Here is a 6,000-nt window from a genome sequence, read left to right as displayed (position 1 = left end):
CTACATTACTTTGGCCTTCATGTGTATATTGTAATAGTTAGTTAATTAGTTAATTAGTTAGTTAGTTAGATGATGATGATGATGATGATGATGATGATAATAATAATAATAACAACAACAACAATGATGATGATGATGTTGGAAGGGACCTTGGAGGTCATCTAGTCCAACCCCCTGCTCAGGCAGGAAACCCTACACCATTTCAGACAAATGGCTGTCCAGTCTCTTCTTAAAAACTTCCAGTGTTGGAGCATTCACCGCTTCTGGAGGCAGGTGGTTCCACTGGCTAATTGTTCCAACTGTCAGGAAATGTCTCCTTAGCTCTAGGTTGCTTCTCTCCTTGATCAGTTTCCATCCGTTGCTTCTTGTCCTGCCTTCAGGCGCTTTGGAGAACAGCTTGACTTAGTTAATTAGTTAGTTAGTTAGTTAGTTCTTCCAGAAATTTCAGTAAAGAAAAAAAAAGCAGGAGACCTATCTCCTAATTCAAGTGTCTTTTGTTTGATCACAAGACACAAGTTGTACCTTTGACAGCGGTGCCCTCAGACTTCTTTACATTCCTATGCAGCTGTTGTTTTCAACACAGTTTATCACATTACAGGGAATACATTATCATAAATGCATTACGGTATCTTGGTTAGACTGATAAGGGACAATGCTGAAAAACAAATACTGGTGATAAATTCACAACCTACTTTATCTCAGTCTGAGGGACAGCCTTGCTTTTGTTTCATTCATCCTGTAATTTCATTACCTGGATTTGACATCAGGCAATGTGGCCCCAGATCAAAATTGAGCCATGTTTCCAATTTGTGCTCATAATCATGCTCTCCTCACCGAACCGTACTTTCTCTCTTTACGTAGACTAACTCGTGCACTTTTGCAAACCGTGGTAGATTGGCTTGTGGATAACAACCACCAAAAGTGGACTTTCTTATTTGACCTGGTAGCAATTTTCCAATATTTGAGAGGTTGCCACGAAGAAGAGAGAGAGTCAAGCTATTCTCCAAAGGGAGGAGAAGAAGCAACGGATGGAAACTAATCCACGAGAGAAGCAACCTGGAATTAAGGAGAAATTTCCTAACAGTGAGAACAATTCACTAGTGGAATGGCTTGCCTTCAGATGTCATGGATGCTCCAACACTGGACGTTTTTAAGAAGAGGTCATAGTAAATGAGGAATTGACAGACTAACCTACCCAAGGTTCTTCCCCTTCTTGATCGTAGATACTAGAGTCGCCTTCGGAGAGATGGGCAGCACACACGTTTTGATAAACAAATAAAATAGATACGCTTCACAAGATGAAATGGAAAACGACATCATACAGGATCTCGGCTTTGTGAAAGTAGCCGATAAGGAAAGTTACTTAAGTTTCTATTCATTTTCACCATGACAGCATCTCTGATCATTTGAAGGAGAAAGGATGAGGGAGGGAGGGAGGGAGGGAGGGAGGGAGGGAGGGAGAAAGGAAGGAAGGAAGGAAGGAAGGAAGGAAGGAAGGAAGGAAGGAAGGAAGGAAGGAAGCAAGGAAGGAAGGAAGGAAGGAAGGAAGGAAGGAAGGAAGGAAGGAAGGATCTGTATCTGGTGATTCATCATTGCAAATTGCCTACCACAGGTGTAGGCAACCTTGGCTCTTTTATGACTCGTGGACTTCAACTCCCAGAATTCCTGAGCCAGCCACGCTGAGGGGAAAGGGAGAGGTTTCCAAGCTGAGCCAGGCTGGCTCAGGAATTCTGGGAGTTGAAGTCCACGAGTCATAAAAGAGCCAAGGTTGCCTACCCCTGGCTTACCATTTTCTTTAGTGACTGTCATTGGATATATGACCAGTGAACTGATTACATTACAATTGCATGATTATCACCACAAACAACATTCTAGTGAATGGCGGGATGTCCTTCCTTCCTTCCTTCGTTCCTTCCTTCCTTCCTTCCTTCCTTTCTTCCTTCCTTTCTTCCTTTCTTCCTCCCTCCCTCCTTCCCTCCCTCTGCTTTTTCCTCCCTTCCTCCCTCCCTACTTTTTCCTGCCTTCCTTCCTTCCTTCCTTCCTTCCTTCCTCCCTCCCTCCCTTCCCTCCCTCTCTGCTTTTTTCTCCCTTCCTCCCTCCCTACTTTTTCCTTCCTTCCTTCCTTCCTTCCTTCCTTCCTTCCTTCCTTCCTTCCTTCCTTCCTTCCTCCCTCCCTCCCTCATTGCTTTTTCCTTCCTTCCTTCCTCCCTCCCTACTTTTTCCTTCCTTGCTTCCTTTCTTCCTTCCTCTCCGTCTCTTCCTCCATTCCTCCATTCCTCCCTCCCTCCCTCCCTTCCTTCCTTCCTCCCTCGCTCCCTCCCTCAAATTTACCAGTGGAAGTTTGAAAAACTGGCCTTTCTTTTTTTCTCTCATTTTTTTCCCCTACAAGATGACTATTAGAATTGTGAAACCAGAAAGCAAGGGCCATTTTTTTTTTTTAAACCAGGAGAAATGGATAAGAGTTCTGTCAATTTCACCTCCCAGCTCAAATGATAGGAAAAATGGAAAAACAGAGGTGTTTTTCTCACTTTTTTTGTGTTGTTAAAAACACCATTGATTTTTTTTTTTTTTAATGAAAGCAGCATCCAATAGCGAAGGAGAAAGTTTGGTTGGGGGAAAGGAAAAAAAACGATGCTCAGACACTTTCTGAAGAAGAAAAGAGAAGCTGGACACATTCTTGGATGGAAAAATAAGGAAAGGACAGCCAGCAGCAAACTCTCTGGACTCAGAGTGGTGAAGGATGTGTAACTGAAGGACCAAACAGATCCCCGTGGAGATAATCAAGACACTAACTTCGTGGCACGTAATCAATCAATCAATTAATCAATCAATCAGTTAAAAGCCTCTTTTTATGCTTGGTGACATCTGACAGGAGGAGAAATGGCACACAACCTTTGCTAGCCATTACAGCTACTTCTATCACTAAGCAGGCATGCTTTGCAGACCAGATGTGAATTGGAAAAATGTGTGCCATGGTGTCAAAATTGCACATATTTCGAAAATAACAAAATGACAGAGTTGGAAGGGACCTTGGAGGTCTTCTAGTCCAACCCCTCCTGCTCATGGTATAGGAAACCCTATACCATTTTGAACAAATGGCTGTCCCAATTTCTTCTTAAAAAGCTCCAGTGTTGGAGCATTCACGGCTTCTGGAGGCAGGCTGCTCCACTGGTTAACTGTTCTTACTGTCAGAACTAAGTTTCTCCTTAGTTCCAGGTTGCTTCTCTCCTTGATCAGTTTCCATCCGTTGCTTCTTGTCCTGCCTTCAGGTGCTTTGGAGAATAGCTTGACTCCCTCTTCTTTGGGGCAGCCCCTGAGATACTAGAACATGGGTTATCATGTCCCCACTCGTCCTTCTCTTTGTTAAACTAGACAGACCCAATTCCAGCAACCATTCTTTACAGTATATGTTTTAGCCTCCAGCCCCCCGATCATCTTGGTTGCTATCATTTGCTCCACAAATAGCTGGGGACCCCTACAGTAGGCCCGCTGAAATCAATGGGGAAATTAAACAGCCCTAACTCAAATCCTGTTGATTTCACTAAAGCTATTCTAAACTATGACATCGACATGATGTAAAAAAAGATGTTGAGACTCTAGAAAGAGTGCAAAGAAGAGCAACAAAGATGATCAGGGGGCTGGGGGCTAAAGCATATAAGGAACAGCTGCTGGAATTGGGTATGTCTTGTTCAATGAAAAGAAGGACTAGGGATGACATGATAGCAGTCTTCCAATATCTCAGGGGCTGCCCCAAAGAAGAGGGAGTCAAGCTATTCTCCAAAGCGCCTGAAGGCAGGACTGTCGTGTTTCCGTGCCAGCCTGTGTTCCCAACAGCTGAGTCTGGGGAATCTGAGGAGGAAGTGGAGGAGGCATTTGGAGGGCTATCAGGGTCAGAGGGAGGCTCTGATGAATTACAAGACTCACCGTCTGATGAAGTGCCTGGCTCCTCCAGTCGTGTTATGGATGAAGCTCAGCTGTGTGGGGAGAATGAGTCAGACTTGGAGGATTCAGACCTGATGGACATGATTGATGCTCGTAGATGCCGGCAATTAGTGAGAGCAGATCAGCAGCAGTCAATACGACAACTCCAGCGGAGAAGGAGAAGGCACTGAGAGGCAACGCCTTGGGACTGCTGTATAAAAAGAGGAGGTGTGGACGGTGCTGGTTGCTGAAGGCAACCGTTGCAAAGTACTTCATGGGATCATGTTCTGTTAGTATTGCCGGTGACTACTTTTCTGTTTTGCATTGTGTTTTGTGTGGACAATTTCCTGCATTTGGATTGAGTTTTGCTGCTTTTGTTTCTGGACTATTTGGCAGGTTTGTCGCCCATATTAAAAGGGGTTGGTTTTCTTTTGAGTCTCCAGCCTATTTTCTCAACAGGGGTTTTGTCCTTGTGCCTTTAACAAGGACGGCCATAGGCTGGGATAGATCAAGGACAAGAAGCAACGGATGGAAACTAATCAAGGAGAGAAGCAACCTAGAACTAAGGAGAAACTTCCTGACAGTGAGAACAATTAACCAGTGGAACAACCTGCCTCCAGAAATTGTGAATGCTCCAACACTGGAAGTTTTTAAGAAGAGACTGGACAGCCATTTGTCAAGTACGTATAGGGTTTCCTGCCTGAGCAGGGGGTTGGACGAGATGACTCTTCCAACTCCATTATTCTGAGTAGAATTCAGTTGGAAGTCAACCCAGATGTTCTCGGTAAGTAAGCACACATTCCTTCTAGTTGGGCAAAGTGAAAAAAGGGATTAAAACAGAATAAAAAATGTGTTTGTGTTGCACTTTTCTTCCTCACTTTCAGCCAAATAGCTCCCAGCCCTTGTTCCCGACAAAATGCAAACAGCAGTAAAATCCATACCGCACAATCAAAATGATATATTAGAAGGGATCGTTACTAAACAGCAACTGAACATAAGGAGGCTACAGCACATACTTTAGAAGCTGTGGAGAACAGAACCCCTCAAAAACATTTCTTGACGCCTGAAGGAAAATCATTTATAGGGGATGGGATGGGAGGAAAATCAAGAGGAAGGTGGAATTGATTCCGTTTCTAAGCCCTAAGTAAAGAACTACGAATAGTAGGCTCTGCGTTATTTCTCTCCATCGAGCTGCATCCACAGGTGAATTGTGCCCCGATTTAAAACTTAAAAAATAAACGAAAAAAACTGGCTCATTTTGAGCCTTCTGAAACTGACCTGTAACTCTGCTAAGGTTTTGGATTTGTTCACAGGTTGTTGTTTTTTTTAAAAAAAAAAATGTCTATTTGCAGGTAGCCCTCGACTCCACCCCCACAGGACACTGCGACCGTCCTAAATGTGAATCAGTTGACAAACCTCTGAATTTTGATTAGGGGAGGATGCTGCAATGGCCACAAGTGTGGAGAAATGTTCCTTTTTTTTCCCGTACCGTTGTAAGGTCGGTCACAAACTGAACTGTCGTAACTCGAGGACTGCCTGTACTTTGCTCCCGGGACTGTTTCCTGCTGTTTGGCGGAAGCTCTTCTGCCCCCCCCGTAGAAGAGAATATTCGTAGTTCGGTGTTGACCTGTGGGGGTCTTTGGGTCTAGAAGACCTGCAAGGTCCCTTCCAATCTGTGTTCTGTGATTGAACTGTAATCAATTCCAGCTTCTCCGCGTGATGAGGGAGGGGCAAAGAGCCCCTCCAGAGTCTCCTCCCCCCCCTCCCCTTGTCGCAAACTCTCGCTGCAATCAATGAGGCTGAAATTAGCTGTGATTAATTTAGCTGGATGGAAGCCGGAGTCTATTACCTTCCCATCAATCTCCTTCACTGTCACTCACCTCACTCCTGAACTGACACGAGCGAAGGGGGCTGAATTCCCGGAAGTGGGTGGGCGAGGGCGAGGCCCCACCTGGGTTCACACAGCCCCACTGTATTTAAACCACAACAAAATGGGAAGAGGAAGAGGAAGGAGGAGAAGGAGGAGGAGGAGGAGGAGGAGGAGGAGGAGGAGGAGGAGGAGGAGGAGGAAGATGAGGA

This window comes from Crotalus tigris, unplaced genomic scaffold (genome assembly GCF_016545835.1).
Source record: "Crotalus tigris isolate CLP2741 ecotype Arizona unplaced genomic scaffold, ASM1654583v1 scf7180000021740.167524, whole genome shotgun sequence".
Classification (NCBI taxonomy): domain Eukaryota; kingdom Metazoa; phylum Chordata; class Lepidosauria; order Squamata; family Viperidae; genus Crotalus; species Crotalus tigris.
Note: the sequence above shows the minus strand (reverse complement) of the source record.